This window comes from Coloeus monedula, assembly GCF_965178545.1.
Source record: "Coloeus monedula genome assembly, chromosome: 2".
NCBI classification, from domain to species: Eukaryota; Metazoa; Chordata; class Aves; order Passeriformes; family Corvidae; genus Coloeus; species Coloeus monedula.
In genome coordinates, this window is record NC_138782.1 from 100,787,525 (window position 1) to 100,804,516 (window position 16,992).

The window sequence follows — 16,992 nt, forward strand, 5'->3', positions numbered from 1 at the left end:
ATTTCTGTTAAAAGCATTTTCAGCCTGTGTTCCAAATGGAGAGATCTGAGAAGACACAGTATTCCTGCCCCCCACATCTGCTATTCCCCACATACTTTTAAAAGATCGGCATTCGTGTCTTAACTTCTTCAAAGTGAACTCTCTACTGAGAATCCCTCCCTGCAGGAACATGGCAGTTTCAGTCTCTTTCCTCTTTAGAGTGAATGGCTTCCACAAAACAATTCCCAGTTTGTTCTGAATTCAGCAGGTGTTGTAGGAGCTCAGGAAGGCAGTAATACTGTTCAAAACTCAGCAGGAGTCTTGAAGTCTCATAGAGTCAAATAGAGTCTTCAAAATGCAGCCCTTCCTCAGCTCCTGCTGAGAGCTGTGAAAGTCCACCTTTTGCTGAACTGGGAGCTATTACCCCATCTTTTGTTATCTCAAGCTTGGCTCAGAGGTGTTCCAGAAGTTAGCTTCACTTCAGCCACAGCACATTCCTTCTGGATCGACTTCTCCAGATAGAAATAGGACCAAGACTTGCAAAATACTGCATGCATTGGTCTTTGTACTTGTTTTTAAAAATATAATTGTAAATTACACAGCTCTAAAGCCAGTAACTGACCCAAGTCTGAAGCATATTATAATTACATCGGAAATGGAGAGAAAAAAATTTAAAAACCCAAATCAAACCCAGATTTTTCTTTAAAATGGTTCTGTTATTCACAGCAGAATAAGACTTTTGTTGTTCATACACTCCAGTTGTAGCTTGAAGAAAATAGCTGCAAGTGTTTTGGTGGTGGATCTAATACAATATTCTAATTATAACAAAAAAATCTATTTTTGAGAAAAGACCAAGTGTCTCTTTGGAGAGAGGGAAATGGGTTTTCAAAATTAATTTTTTTCTTAAGCTAGCACTGTTGAGAGAAATTGTGTGGCACCACGGCAGCAGTTACTCACAGCCCTTTGTTAGCATGTGTCTAGCCTCACAAGGAAATGTTCATCTATATGTCTTTTAATGTTATTTTGAAGTAAAGAATAACAAGATGGAATCTCTTGTTCTAAAAGGCTCACTGCTACTTTCAATTGGTGTGATAGAATCCTGATCTTCTCATGAGCTGCATGCAAATTCACTAGAAAATTCACTTATATGAATAATCCATCTCCTGCTGATGTCACTTTGACAGGATTAGTAAATAGTATTTCACCAAAGTGTATCATATGTAAAGTTCAACAAGATCAGAGACATTGAAATGCTGCGTGTGATTTGTAAATCAAATCCTGATGGTATGGTGCAAATGTTTTTTTCCATCCTGAAACTCCATCATATCTTCTATAATCCATCTGGCATAAGAACAAGTGTTTCACAATCAAATTTGATGCCATACTTTTTAGACCAGACCAATCCCTGAGTGTTTCATATGAACCACTGTGTTTCACTGTCTCCAGAGGTCTGTGGAATTTTACATCAACAGGCAACTTACAGTGAAACACCGGAGAAGATGGTCTATGCCATTCTTAAAGACCTCTGTAATCTCCAGAAATGCATCTATCAGAAATAGTATCATTGATACAGTACTGAGACAGAATTAAGGTCTAGATCAAGCATTAGAGAAACTTCTGAGAGGCATTCAGCTCTCCAGTTCTCTCTTTACACCTCAGGCAACTTCTTACACCTACAGTGACTGATGTAACAGGGCCTCCATATGTGGTTTATAACTGCTGTGCAAAATATCTTCTGTCAAGTAAAAAAAAAATCTTATTTATTGTGCATGAGAGACAGGGACATGCAACCATGCCGTATAGTGACAGAACTTTAATAAACTCAAGGTCATCACTGAATTTTTTTACTGCACCTTAGAAACCTCTCTCCCAAGATTTTTGCTTCTCCAAGAGCTTCTGTACTTTGCTTTCTTCATTCAACAGAGGCTTATGTTTCCTAAGAACCATGTCCAGTACCTGAATGCTAGAAAACCCCTCTTGCTTTTAGTTGTTAACAGCTGGATCTTTCAAGTCCTTCATCTTTGCCCAATCCATTCAAGTAGTTGCTCAGTGTGATTGTAGAATACATAACAAATTGTATAATAGGAAGTTGTAAACTGGAACATTTTTCTTGCAAGATCATATTAATATCAAAAAAAGGAAAACGTACTTCTCAGTAGCTACCTAAATAAGATTTCCAGATTGCATCAGTAAGAATATCCCCTTCCAAGAACAGAAGGGAGTTTGGTTTTATGCCTTTATTACGTACCTTCTGCCAGCAACATCTAGGAAAATATTAAAAATTTACACACCAATTCTTATACAAAGGAGAGCATAATAGACCTATGTAAAAGATACCACTAAACTGGGCTGATTGATTTCACAGTAAAATGACTTAATGCTACTCAAAACTTTCCTTTTAGAGCATAATAAATTTAACAACAATTCTAGCAAATTCAAAGAACATTGTTGATAAGACACAGTCGTTTTGATATAAGCTCCTCTTATGACAAAATATTGAGTAGAACAGCCATTGTGATAAAAATTCTATTGTTCCATTAATACGTAGAAGATTAACATATATGGTTCAAGTAGAATTTGGATTTGGTTTGATCACTGTGCATCTATAGGAAATTGTTTCTTATAGCCTTTACCCTGTTGCCTCTCAGAGGTGTAGCGACCTGGTTCAGGAACGGTATGACGACCACCTCAGGTCGTTCGGGCCATCAGCTCACAGACACCAATGTGGTGGACGGCAAATGGCGTTTATTCATGGGTTACATAGGGTTAAATAACCTGGGTTTACCGCGTCACTTCCTTCTGGTCACGTATTACCTGTAGAGGGAAGGGGTTCTACCTGTCCCGCACAACGCGTTATCTTCCAAACGCCTGTCCCTAATCTCCTATATTTCCCCCCCCCTCTATCCTAAATTATCCACATTGCCCTGTAAAAGCAGAGATTTCAGCAGAGATTCATTTCAGGTATGTAAAAAGTTTCACAGAACATGGTGCAAGATCATGAACTAAATTACTAACAAAGATAAACTCATGTTAGGTTGTGAGAAAAATAAATTTTTAAAACACCTTTTAATTAAAATATGTTTTGTCAAGCAAATTTAGGAGGAACACCTAAATTTTCTCATTTATTGTTTATTTAATATAAAATAAAAAGAATCGAAGTTTGGGATTAACATACACTTAGAGATATTTTCAGCTTAGAGTGTTTTTATAAAAATAACACACTAGCAGTTATATTACTTCATATTGAAGTATTTCAAGCAGTTATTTTAATAAAAAGTCATTCTCACTTTATTCTTGTGGCAAGGTAATCCTGTTTCATACCTTAAACAGCCAGTGAAAAAGCTGTATTTAAAAAATGTTTGTTTACATTAATGTTTATGTTGTGTCTTTAATTAAACATTTTTCTTTAATGTTATTTGAAAATTTGTACTACTCTCTGGCCATGTTTCTGAAGAACAGATAAAAGGAGGACCATATTAAAAAAAGAAAATCAATTTGTATCTCACTGTGACTGTAACATCACTACTGCCTGAGAAGCAATAAAATGTTTCCGGTTTTTGTAAAAGAACTGCAGACTAGCACAAAGCTACTTCAAAGATTGAATTGAATATATGGCTTACTGAATTGACATACTTAGAGAAATCTTACTTGCTCTATCTTAATAACTAAAGTACAAATTCATGAAATTTAGTAGCCACTGTTAGCTCTTCATAAAACCTCTTTCCAGAACATTTACATCTACCTCACTGTACTGGTTTGGCCCAAAATACTCATTACTTATTTACCTTCTGTGAGATAAAAATTAGGAGAAGAGCAAATCAGGCACAAAACTTGAAAGAATATAAAGAAGTTTATTAATAGACCTAAAATAAGGAAAAAGAAAAGAAAAACAAATAAAATCATACCACACCTTCAGAACATTGCTTCTCCCCCCACCTTTCTCCCTTCTCCCACTAACAATGTAAAAAGACAACCCTTGAGATGTTCAGTCTGTTTACCACTTCTGTAATAACCTTGTTCAGTTCATTTAGGAAGAGGAGTCTCTCTTGCCCATGCTATGGAGAAATTATCACAACGAGACAGCTGCCCAGGTTGGTTCTCTGCTCGCATCATGTGAGAGTCCCCCTCCCACGACTTGCAGCTTTTCCCACAACTGCTTTCGAGGGTCCAATCTTGAGCCACTGGGGTACAATTTTAAGGTTGAGCTGTTCTGAAACAAAAGTTCTTTTCTCCTGTCTCTGGGAGCATTTCATCTCTAAGAACAGAGGCCCTTCTCCTTCCCTGGGAGCAAAGGGTCCTCCTCATCTTCATCGTTAGGATTATCTCTGGGAGCATCTCTAGGAACTGAGGTCTTCTCCTTTCCATTTGGAGCAAAAGTCCTCATTGTTTCCATCTCTCCCTGTTCAAACTTCTCAACAAATTACAGCTGCGTCAGCATCTGCCTATCTCAGCACAGGTGCTTTTGCTCACAAGTACAAGTTCCATGCCTTCATGAAATTACAACGGGATACTCCGATACATCATAGATCTACAACAGAACTTCAGCTTTAAGCATCTCCTCTTTCTCCTCCCTCAGGTTTTCAGCTCTTCACAGCACTAAAAGGGTTAATCTCACCCAGGACTTGCAGCTGGAATGTCGCTTATCGCTGTTGGTCACATGATCTTTGCCGCACAGCAGGGCAGCTTTAGCTGAATCTTGGCTGCAGTGGAGGCGGGTGGGGCTGGCCGCGCTGTCTGCACGTAGCAGAGCTGTGGGGGTCCGTGGGTGGAACAGGGCCCATCGGCTCCAGGATGGCTGTGTCCCAGCCCCTGCATGGGGCCCCGCAGCTACCTGTCCCAGCGCTGGGAACAAGACAGAGCTCTGCCCGGGGTTTGTCTATTCTTAAGTGTGGATCACAGAGGCGGTCAAATTTTTAAGTGGCTTAAAAAGTTGCCAGTATTCAAACTAGCCAGTTACTAGGTTCTGTCAGGTCATAGAGGAAACTGTAAGCACCCCTTTGCAAGAACATCACTTCCGGGACTATGTTTGCTAACCCATGACACTCACCAATGTAAAGTCCACTCACCAGCCAAAATTTACAAGAACAAGAATTGTTGAGTACAATTTCTGGGCTACAGAGATAAATTTAAAAAAGTAAGGGAGGTGTTCCAAGAACAGTAAAAACCTATGGATGTCCTCAAACCTCTTCTGAGAGACATTACAGGTATAGACTCAAAAATAATTTTCATATGTTAGCCTGGTAGGGGGAAACATTGTATTGTAACACCACAGAGCTGCACACTAATGTTGTGCAAATTCAAAATCAGTGAAATTACTTTGTAAATACCCGTGTGCAACTGAAAATAAGAAGACCGTGCAATAATGAGTTTACCACAATCTGTTGATCAAAGAGAGTGAAGCCACAAAAAATCATTTTGCCTGGATTCATTAATTTCAGTGAAAATCTGACTCTACCAAGCCCTGCTTGTTTCTGTTGTTACTCCATCACCATAAGTGGCTTTGAAAAGCTACTCCTCATCCTACTGTTCCTGCCTGGATCGTCCCTACCAGGTGTAGCCCCAGCATCATGCTAATGCTACTTGCCCATTCAGACCCAAGTGCTTTTCAGGGAGTATCACAACTTCTAAAGAAACTACCTTCCAGAACAAAAATTAGAGAATGCTGCCAACTGTATTTATATTTTCCATAGAGCAGAGCAGATTTTCAGGAAAAAGTTGCCAAGTGAAGGAATAGAAAAATTGTGTGCCAGCATCTAGGCTGATGCTGAAGGTGAGGGAGAAATGTAGATTCAAGTGACTTTACCTAGTGTCAGAGGAGGTCAAGGTATTATGACCTTTATCTACCATCAGCGACTCCCTATACGGTTGATATAAAATCCTCTCTGATTTCACTTCCATCAGGATTTAAAAGCTACATGAAATGAGACATTCAGTTTTGTATTCTTTCCCCTACATTGAACTAACTTCTTCCACCCTCCAAAGAAAAAAACCCGAAAACCAACAAAACAACAAACCAGCAGCAAAATCCATTACTTTATCCTAATGAAAAGGAGAAGTAAAAAATTCATTATCACCTCTGAATGAGGGGTTACTAGTCCCGTGGAGGAGATGTAGTAGCTTTCTAGATGTAGTAGCTTTCTAGATGTAGTAGTTCGTAGAAACCAAATACTTGGGTAGGAATTATGGTCCAAATCAGAAAAAAAATATTGCCTGCATTAAATGTAAATCAGTGAAATAGCAAAGCAGGAGTTGTGCTGCAGTGTTGTATACCAGAGTCAAAATGCTCCCCAGTCTAGTCCTGCCTTTGTATAGTACATGCACAATTCCGTCCTCACAGCTGTACTTAAAAATAATTCTAGCCAACAGTGGTTTACAACTTGTCCTACTTCACATTCAAGTATCTGTTCCACACTTATTATGACCGGCACACGGAAATATTTTTGCTGGACCTAATGTGGAAAACTGAACTCATTAAAAAATAAGCAAAGGCCAGTAAGATGCATATAATGTCCCTTGAAAATGTGTTGTTATAGAGATCATGTACACCACCATGTTTACCACTAAAATATGTCCCCAGGTGCCACATCCAGATGGTTTTTAAACACATCCAGTTGTCACAAGTAGGTGTTTTAAGGTCGCTTAAAGAATCACCAGCAAAGGTATCAATAGAAACAGATTTAACAGTAGTGATTCCACTTTAGTAGTAGTGATTCAGCTTTCCTGGGCAGGCTATTCCAATGCCTGACCACTCTTTCAGTAAAGAAATTTTTCCTAATAACCATCTACACCTCCCTTGACACACCTTGAGACCATTTCCTCTCATCCCGTCATTTGTTACCAGGGAGAAAAAAACCCACCCCGTCTGACTGCAGCCTCCTTGCAGGCACATGTCGAGAGCAATAAGGTTCCCCCTCAGCCTCCTCTTCTCCAGGCTAAATAATCCCAGGTCCCCCAGCTGCTCCTCATAATATGTACTTAATATATAATGTCTCCATAGGTGTTAATTTACAAAGGTGCAGGCAAACAATGCAGAACTAAGGTTTTGAAAGCAAATTAAAAGCAGACATTTTGCTGTTTTCTGGAGATGATGTCACATCCTTAATTTCTGCAGTTCCAGTAAAATGCAAGCTTAGAAAAATGTCAGTAAAATTTGGACAAGTGCCATGCAGTTTCTAATTAATTATTCTGGTTTGCATTAAAATACCTTAAGACTGCTGAGGGTATATTTTGATCACTGCCTGTTCAGTATAATCTTTCTGCTTGTACATGAGGGGGCTGATCAGGGCTCAGAGACAGGGTCTGGCATCAGTCAGCAAGTGGTGAGCAATTGAATTGTTCATCCCTTGCTTTTTCTTGGTTGTTTTTTATTATTGTTATTACTACTACTACTACATTTGACTTTGTTTTAATTTTTTAACTGTTCTGATCCCAACCTATAAGTTTTACCCTTTATTCTCCTCCCCATTCCACTGGAAGTATCTGTGTGAGCAAGCAGCTGTGTGGTGTGTGGTGCTTAGTAGACAGCTTGGCTTAAACCATGACAGTACTTTTATATATAGTATTAGATTTGATATAAAGTATAAGGTTGTAGCAATTAATTTTAAAATCCAAAATAGCACCTGGTTGTTTTTTTTCAAATAAGTGTAATAAACGAGCAATAAGGACAGACTTTTAATATCTCAACAAAAACAAACATTTCCCTTCCCTGGAGATAAAAGATAGGAACAGGGATTACAAAACTTCACCATCTTTTCTGTGTGATTCCAGAAGTAAGAGAGCATCTGTTGCAGCTGGAAATATTTGATGGTGTGCCTTGTGATACCTAGCACCATGGAACACTAGAAGACTGTCTAATGATGTTATTGACCAATATATGTTCTAAAACTCTATTGCCTACTAAGGAAAACAATTTGGGCTTTAATTATATCAATATACCCTATTCAGTGTGAAAAACAAACCCTAAAGAATTGTCTTTCTAGGCACACAACTATACTGACATTTACAAATGGAAATATTTTCACCTTTTAAGAATCATCCATCTCATGGGATTAGCACAATGGCCCCTAAGATCTGGAAAACCAAATAACAATCACAAGTAAAAATATGTTTTTTTCCATACACTGTCGGCTTACTTCAAAATGCCACTCTTGAACTGTATTCCCAGAGCACTATCACTATTAAAAGCATTGACAATATTGATCACAGGGTGTCTATACCTTCTGTCTGCAGATGACCACTGATGAGGCAGCCTCAAGCTGCACTGGGGGATGACAGGGCAGGGGGGCATACAAGCAGTAGACAAGAGCACAGCTCCCACAGTACAGCAAGGAGAGGCACATCTGGGATGAGATGGGATAGCTCACCTGGCTGCAGTGGATGGTTACAAGGTCTTCAGAAAGGGCAGGATGAGAAAACAAGGATGGGATAGGGATTTCCATCTATGTAAAGGAGCAGCTTGGGCTTATGGACCTCTTGTAGGGCACTAGCTGAGTAATAACTTGTGGGTCAGATCAGAGGAGAGGCCAGTGAGGGTGATGCCTTGGAGGCAGTGTATTACTGACCACTTCATGGGTGTGGGGAAGCTCACAAAGACTTCTTGAAACAACTCAGCCTAGAGAAATGAAGGCTTTGAGGGTGTCCTGAAGGAGGCCTCAGTACCTATACAGAAATCATGAGGAAGATGGAGCCAGAGTCTCCACTGAGCCTGTTGTATGTTCTAGAAGGATGGGTGACTATGAGCACAGCTTGGAATAAGATGTTCAGACCGAATATAAGAAAGCTTTTCCTCATGAAGACAGTCCATCAGCTGAGCAGGTTGTTCAGAGATGTTGTGTCTCTGTCTTGGAAGTCTGCAAGACCACATTGGATAAGGCCCTGCCCAAGCAACCTGCTTGACCTCATAGCTGACCTTGCCTTAAAAGGGAGGCTGGACTAGAAACCTCTTGGGTCACATTAACCCTAAGTTACTCTATGAGCCTGTGAAAATGGTCTGCTTCTACAGCTCCATCTACTTCACAATTGTGAAAGCAGTTGCACTAATGCTCAGTAGGAATATAACATGTACAATACTTGTTATACCCCTTCTGTATCACACTTGTCAACGTAGGAGACTAGAAAATAGAAAACAGAGCTGCTCCAAAGGCACAAATACTACAGAATTTATTATCAGTGAGACCAGAAGAGTCTTTTCAGGATAAAGAAGAAATTTGAAACATCTACTGTAGTCCAGAGCTCTAGGGTTTGCAGTTTTTACATCAAATGAACTGCTAGCAAGGTGTGTAAAGCTCGTTATGGAACCCAGAGGTACACAGATTTTACAGGCCAATATACTCCAGAAAAGAAAGCATTTGACCATTCATGTAGCTGTTCAAATCTGATTCAAAGTTCAGCAGTCGAAACAGAAGAGCTTGATATTCATGTCTGATGTTAATTTGATTAACATCAGAGTTTTTGATTTTCATGGACACATTTAATTTCAGAACTTTTACCAGTCTAAAGGGAGGAACAGGAGATGAGGTAACATAATAAATTTAGTTCAACTTCCTGAGATGCAAAATGTTTATAAACAGTGTCCGTTTTCCACTTGAATCCAGATCTGTTTGACAGAGCTCAGAAAACCACTTGAACACGGAGGAAAGCCAAGTTAATGTTTAAGCATTTCAATTTGTGATACTTTAAAAAGAAATGAGCATTAGGCACTTAGGACTATGACTTAAAATTAAATTTAATTAAGATCACATATTAGAAGCTATTTATTGACCATAAACCATAAAACTAGTCAAGAAAGGTAAATACGGAAAAGTTCTCAAAGTTCTAGGAAAACACAGGGCCAGAATTATCGCTGGGAAAAATAACAAAATTGATGACTTTTCACCAGGAACATTTTCTTTGTTATTTTTACTGAGATATCAGGTACCACAAACCCTAACCCCACTGCATTTCGTGCTTTGCCTAATGTGAAAAGACTCTTGATGTCCCAAAGATCTTACAGACTGAGAAAATGTGTGAACATGGACAGAAGAGGGAAGAGTGAAGGAGTGGGAAATGCAGTGCAATAACAAGCTAAGACTACTGGTCACCCATTGCCCCTAACAGACTTAATCCCTGATGGGAATTTCAAGTCTTTGCTTGTATATTAATTGCAAGATTTGACCCTAAGTGGATGGGTTTTAAGATGGTACCCCAAAGGATTGAAAGCATAAACTCCTCCATGTAGGAAACCTTGTAGTTGTTGATTATCCTGTGGTATTTTTGCAAAGCATCCCAGAGCACTCAGAATGCTGGTCTGAATGTTGTGTAGTGTTATGCCTTCTGATAAAGTACCAATGTGTTTACTGAAAGGCACTGAACCCTTTCACAGGAACAGAAAGATCAAAACCTTTTTTGGGAATTTAGAAACTGCAAAACAAATCAAAGTCATTGCCTTCTCTTTTTTTCTAGTTTCTTCACATTTGCCATTTATCTGCCTACAAAGAAAATGAAACTCAGAAATACAAAAAGAATTCTTCTGTTCCCATAGAGAGTTTCAAAAGAAAACTTGCTTTTAAAATGTAAATCAACCACTGTGTTAACATGAAGAGAAAAACAGGTAGAAGGAGGCAAACACCAAAAAAAAAAAAATATGAGATAAAATAAGATAACATGAAATATCTCTTATTATAGCTAAAGTAGGATGCAAAGGGATCAGTAGATATGCAAATATGCAGTATAGAAATTCTTCAGCAGGCTCTGGTCCTCTGATGAATACAAAAATATGTCTAGTATTTCTGAAAAGAGTGTGAATAAATCAGATGTCACAAGTTATGCAAAAGTAATTTGTGAATCTGGGAACCTGTCAATTGATACGCAAATAATGTATGCAGTAAAACAATCCATCTATTATTTATGGCTGTAATTGAGGACAGAAACAGGGAAGAAATGTTTATTCAGACCACAGCACAAAGCAGTTCTGGATAATGAACCTTAAAAGTAGATATGGTTGTGATTTTCAGAAATTAATGCAATAGAGGAATAACTACCATTAATTTTAACGCGTACTGAATGTTTTAATGATCCCAGACAGCTTTTAAAATCTTACATATCTTTTTCCTGTCATGTCTGATGGTTCTAAACAAGGCCACAGAGATAACTTTAAAAATTTGCAAATAGGTATCCTTGATGAAATTTTCTTCCTTTTTTTTCCTCCAGCTTTTTTAAGACATCAGTGAGATGAGGTTTTTCAAGGTTTGAGGATTTAGGGAAAACTCAATTGTTTAACAGCATGAACAGCAATGTCACAGAGGCAGTGAGGATCTCTGAAAAGAACAAGTGAAGGTGCTGCCTGTGGCAGCAAGAGAGACTTTGAGAAATGGCTGATATCAAGTAGCCACCACAAATGTAGGTGCCTTCAAGTCCATAGCCAGGTCAAGCCTTGTTTTAACATTACAGATGATTGAGAAAAATATATCTAAACATTCGGAGTACCCACAGAAAAGCTAAAAGTAATCTCAGTGCTCCATGGGTTAGAGCTGTACTTCACATGAATTAGCACATCTCCACTGAACCCAACAAATGCACCCCAGGACTTAAAGAATGCAGCTAAAATGTCTCAAAAACTCTCTGTAAGATAAGCCACCACAACAGGCACAGAGAGAAAACAGGAAGGTGTTGATTTTAGGCCTACCAGAGGTGACAGGTTTGAAATTAGCACACTGCCAAAATTCCACTGTGCAGACTGTGGGAATGCAGACAGCAAAAACAGGAAGATGTCAGACCTGGAGAAGCAGATCTGGATAACTATCTGGACAAAAATTCCCACTATGGCAAACTGTAGGAAAGGAAGCAGCTGCTTACAGACATGCCATCCCAAGCTGTGGGAACAACACATTATGTCTCTGGGTACCTGGGACTTGGACTGTATAAAAGTGGTACCTCCAGAAGAACAGTCCGGAGACCCCCACCACTGAGAAGATCAGAAGAAGGGCCAGTGGGATGCCTCAGGCACCCATGTGGTGGTGACTATAATCTTTTCCTCCCTCTCTCACTGTCTTCCTCTTTCTTCCCCCTATCTTCTTATTTCTCTCGCTCTCTTACACACATTTACTGTTAAATAAAATCCTTACTATTGACTTTGGCATATGATCTCGTTTGTACCTTAATTCAGGCAGAGGCATCTTTTAATAATGAGACCCTAACACCATTTCAGAAGTAGGATCCTAAACCAGTTACCCAGACAAAACAAGCTCAGATGAAAATGAGAGTCAATGACTACAAAAGCTGTGGTATCCACAAGACACACAAATAGCCTGTGCTCGGAGCACAAGATGCACGGTTTAAGAAAGCAGCCCATGTGTTCTCTTAAGGAACATTTACACTGCCTGTCTTTTGCCATCTAAACTTTGTGCCAAAGGCACCTCCCTCTGTGGTCAGCAGAGAGCCAGGAGCTCCTCCAGAGGCAATTCAGGTAGCATGAGAGGTCTTCTGCCCTAAACTGAGCTCTGAAAATGCATACTTCTCCTCTGTGTGGCTGCACACAGATGTTACTGCAACCATCCTCCTGCCGTGGATTCCCAAAATTAGATTCTGTGACTCCCTGCCTTTCTCCGCTGGAGAGCACAGATGTTATCAAAAGAAACCATTTCCCAGCACAATTTCTTTAAACTCGCCAGCTATTCACCCTAAACCAGAGTGTTATTGCACAGTATTCAACTGAGAAGATTCCAGAGTCAGCAATCTCCTTTTGTCCTTCCTCACACAGATTTCAAGCCATATCAACAGATCTTTCCTATTTTTCTTTTACCACAAAAAAAGCCAAATCAGGCTAAATTCACAGGTTTCTTGAAGAAGGATGTGAGTTTTACATTTGAAATAAAAGGTAAAATAAAAAACTTGGAGAAGAGTAAATGGAAGGTATGCATGTGAGGAGTAAAGAAGAGGTAGACTATTAAAAGGTTTGCAGAAGTCTGAATGAGCATGTGAATCTACTGAGAAACGTTCAAACAGAATTGTTTGAAGTTAGTCCCAGTGCAGCTGGGGTGGGATATGGTAGTTGTCAGCAAATTCATGATTAGAATGTTACAAACTCCTTCAAATGACAAAGAGAGAAAGGGGACAATGAGATAATCCAAAATGCCATATTGGATTATCAGCTGATAATGTTGGCTGAAGGTGAAAATAAAATAAATGGTCTGGCCCACTGAAAAATAAAGGCAAAAAGACTTGCAGTAACTCCTATTAAAAACTTGCTCAGGTGATGAAAAACTCTGTTTATTTTTCTCAAATATAGAAGAAGCTAATGTTTCTAAAGAGTCACTATTGATAGGATGGTCCTGTGCAGGGCCAGGAGTTGGACCCAATGATCTTTGTGGATCTTTTCCAACTCAGCATAGTCTGTGATTCTGTGACAGTGGCACATATGGTAAACCCTTACCAATTTATTTATTAATTTCATGTGCAGCAAAAGGAATGTGATTGCCCATTTAAAATGACAATATTTTGGAGAATCAAAGTATCTGAGGGATACAGGTCCAAAAAAGTTTTTCTTTTCTTCTTTTTCTTCTCTTTTCTTCTCTTTTCTTCTTTTTCTTCTTTTTCTTCTCTTTCTTCTTTCTCTTCTTTCTCTTCTTTTTCTTCTTTTTCTCCTTTTTCTTATTTTCTTCTTCTTTTTCCTTTTTCTTTTATATTAGTGGCATTATCACAGTTCTCACTAAGATTACCAAGCTCTTAAAAATTATGCTTTCTCCAATTGTGCAGGGAAGAGGCAATTATTGGCTAAAAAATTTACCCTGAACACTCATACTTTATATAATAAATTGATTTGCTAATGAGATATTTTGCCAACACCCACGCTTTTTTTTTAATCCCTACTCAAAATTATTTTAGCTTTTGTTTCTGCTATATATAAAGCAAAATAGCATTTTTTTTGAAACAGCCAAAGACATGAACTTGTAAATTTCAAATATTAGGGCTTAATTTCTTCTCTCATTGTAAATATAAAGTAGCTCAGAACAGAACTGAATAAACAGCTGATCCCTGTGGCAATGGATATATTTATGATAGTTTTCTAGTCAAAATCATGAGAACTATGTGCTTATCTTTACTTTGAGCATTAGTTAAAAGAAATTCTTCATAGCAAGCCACCCAAGAAGCATCTTTCTGTTGCTCCTGATGGGTCTCAAGGTCAGAATTATCAAGTAGGTTCTCTATTCACCCCTGTAAATTATTTCATATGTATAATTCTCATTGCTCCTGTACAAAAACAACAACTTTCATACATCTTTAAAGATTTTTTTCTGCTTTCATGTATTATATCAAAACTTCATACTCTCATTTTAGTAAGACACTGTTCCAAATTACTGCAAAGCACAATTTTGCATACTTGTGTAACACTGTATGCCAGACTTGACTTTAGATCTTGTAAGGGATGTTCAAAGTCAGTTTCTAAAGTATAGAAAAATTAATTTACTCACAATTTATATCTTTTGCTCTTTTATGATGGTCTGAATTTATGAAACTCAGTCACAGACCTTCCTGTATTTTTTACAGTAAGTATATTTGCAACACCAAAAGAAGCCATTCATACTGAAAGTGGGTGTGATAAGAGCAGTAAAAAGAGCAGTTTTTGCAAAGGAAAAACCCTCAGAGTCATTTATAACAGAAAAAGAAAACACAAAACAAACAAACAATCTAACTAAAAAACCCCAACTAAACATGTGGCTATATGGCTGGGTAAAATATTTTCTGGGACCTTTTCATTTGGAATTTCAATAATATAGTAACCTTCCATCATCAATAATTTGCAATAAAGTGATCAGCTACCTGTATTAAAAGAAGTCTCAACTTGCACTTAGCATTTGTTATATTTCTTAGCATTCATCAGAGAATATTCCATCTGGGTAGAGCTGAGTAAACAGATGAGTAAACATTGTTTGAACAAATAATTCTGAACACATTTTTTCCTTTTTTTAAAAAGTCACCCTTTGAATTCTGTGGGTCTTTCTTATTTTTAGTGCTTTCTTACTTTTAGTGCTTTAGATAAGGAAAGCTTTTTATATCAGAAAGTTTGTCTCGTATTCCCCCAAAGAAAAATTGTGAATACTAATATTCACGTGACTGGTAAAGAAAATCGTAGATTCTCTAGAGCGTTCCCTAAGTGTGTGAGTTTCAGGTTCACAACCCTAAACAGAATATTTGGCATAATGCCACCCTTGATCATCCTGCTGATATACAGTACAAATTTGATCCAGTTTTCATTGCCTTTGCCTATTTTGTTTACTTTTTATCTATCTAATCTGCAGGCTTTGAAGCTTCATCAGTGTCCTTCTCTGTGTGTGGTGACCTCAACTTGAAATACCAAACCAGAAGAGACAATATGGGCTGCCACAACAGGCCAGCGTTATCCTCCTAGAAAGACAGCGTCACAGCTTTTTTTTAAAAACAATGTTTTAGTATGTTAGTAACTGAGGAAAAGCCCTAAATACCTTTCTCCCTCTCCTACAGTTTTTCATAATTCGTAAACAAGAGACCACCTTTATGTGTTATCTCTTTTTGCTTTGCGGATGACTGCCTCTATACATCTTACATTCTTAAAGAGAACAGTTCTTTAAGAGTTCTCAAGAGTTCTCATAAAACCACTGAGCTTGCAAAGAGGCAACATCACTTTTCCTAACTTTCTGGAAAGAGTTTCTTTTGCAAATAAAAGCAGTCTTGATAGATTTTTCTGTCCTGCTGTTGTCTTAATTTCTTTGGAGAATTTGAAAAAAACTCATCTCACCTAAAATAACCTTTAGCTATTGAAAAGTTACACTTATAACTAAACTCTGTGTGTGGTCTCTCAGCAACCAAGATATATTTTTTTGTGATAGCACTTTCCCACCAGGCAAACCTATTCTAAAGTGAGCATAGGAAATATGATTAAGTCTGACTAAGTTAGACAAGATGCTTAACCTTAGATGCTGAAGTTAATCTCACCAGTATCCCAATGATGCAATCAGGCAGAGCATGCTCAATATTAAATATTGTCTTTTGAACTTTATGTGTTTTTGAAAACGAGAGACACAGATGAGTCCCAGAAGGAATTTCTAGAATCTGGACTCTGAGGCAGCACTGTCATGCTAAACACTTCTATGGCTTGGGAAAGCAGCACAAGAAGTCATCAAACTGGGTCTGTCTAAAAACTACAAAGTAATACAGTGAAGGAAGCTGAAACTGAAGCCTGCTGCCTTCTGAAGAGGCCAGGAAAATCATGAAGGGAGGGCATCCACTGCCTTGATGATACTCATATATAATTAATTAGAAAGAGAATTAAATTGTGAATGCTACACTTTTCCTCACCCAAAGTGAATCTTTCTGCTGTCATTGCTACTGCAGTATGATTGGGTATTCCTTTTTTCTTGGTGAAATAAGCCCTATTTCTTTTCATTTTAAATTACCAAGCTCAAACTGAACTGTCATGACAATTTCAAAAATGTCTGTTTTGAAAACATTTCTTATTGTCATTTTAGAGGGATGCTGCTTAAAATAAGATGCATGTGTTTATATAAAAGTTTATAAATAGAATACTTAAGTGCAAGTAGTTTCCTGGCTGAAAAGCCGGTGCAGTAGACACACAAGTGCTGTGTGATTGATAGTGCTTAGTAATGACTATAGATGCCAAATAGAGATTTTGACATGCAGCTCCGGCTACTGTACCACAGAAATGTAGATCAGGTTCTAGCACGCTGTGCTGAAAGATAATCTCCAAGAATCAGATGTTGTCTCTCCAAATTAGTTTATAACAGAATTGACTTATGAATGCCAAACCAAAAAAAAAACCAAACCAAAACAAAAAACCCAAACACTTGGCAATGCAAAAAACTGCATAAAATGATTAACAGCATCACTCACATTAGCTTGATTACATTCATTCTCCAGCTTTTTTTGGTGGTTGTTTTTGCTTTTCATTTCTGTTTCTCCACTGCAACCCCATCGTCTGTTCTATTCTGGCTTTACACTGGATGTTCTTAGCATCAATTTAAGTACAACGGATATCACTCA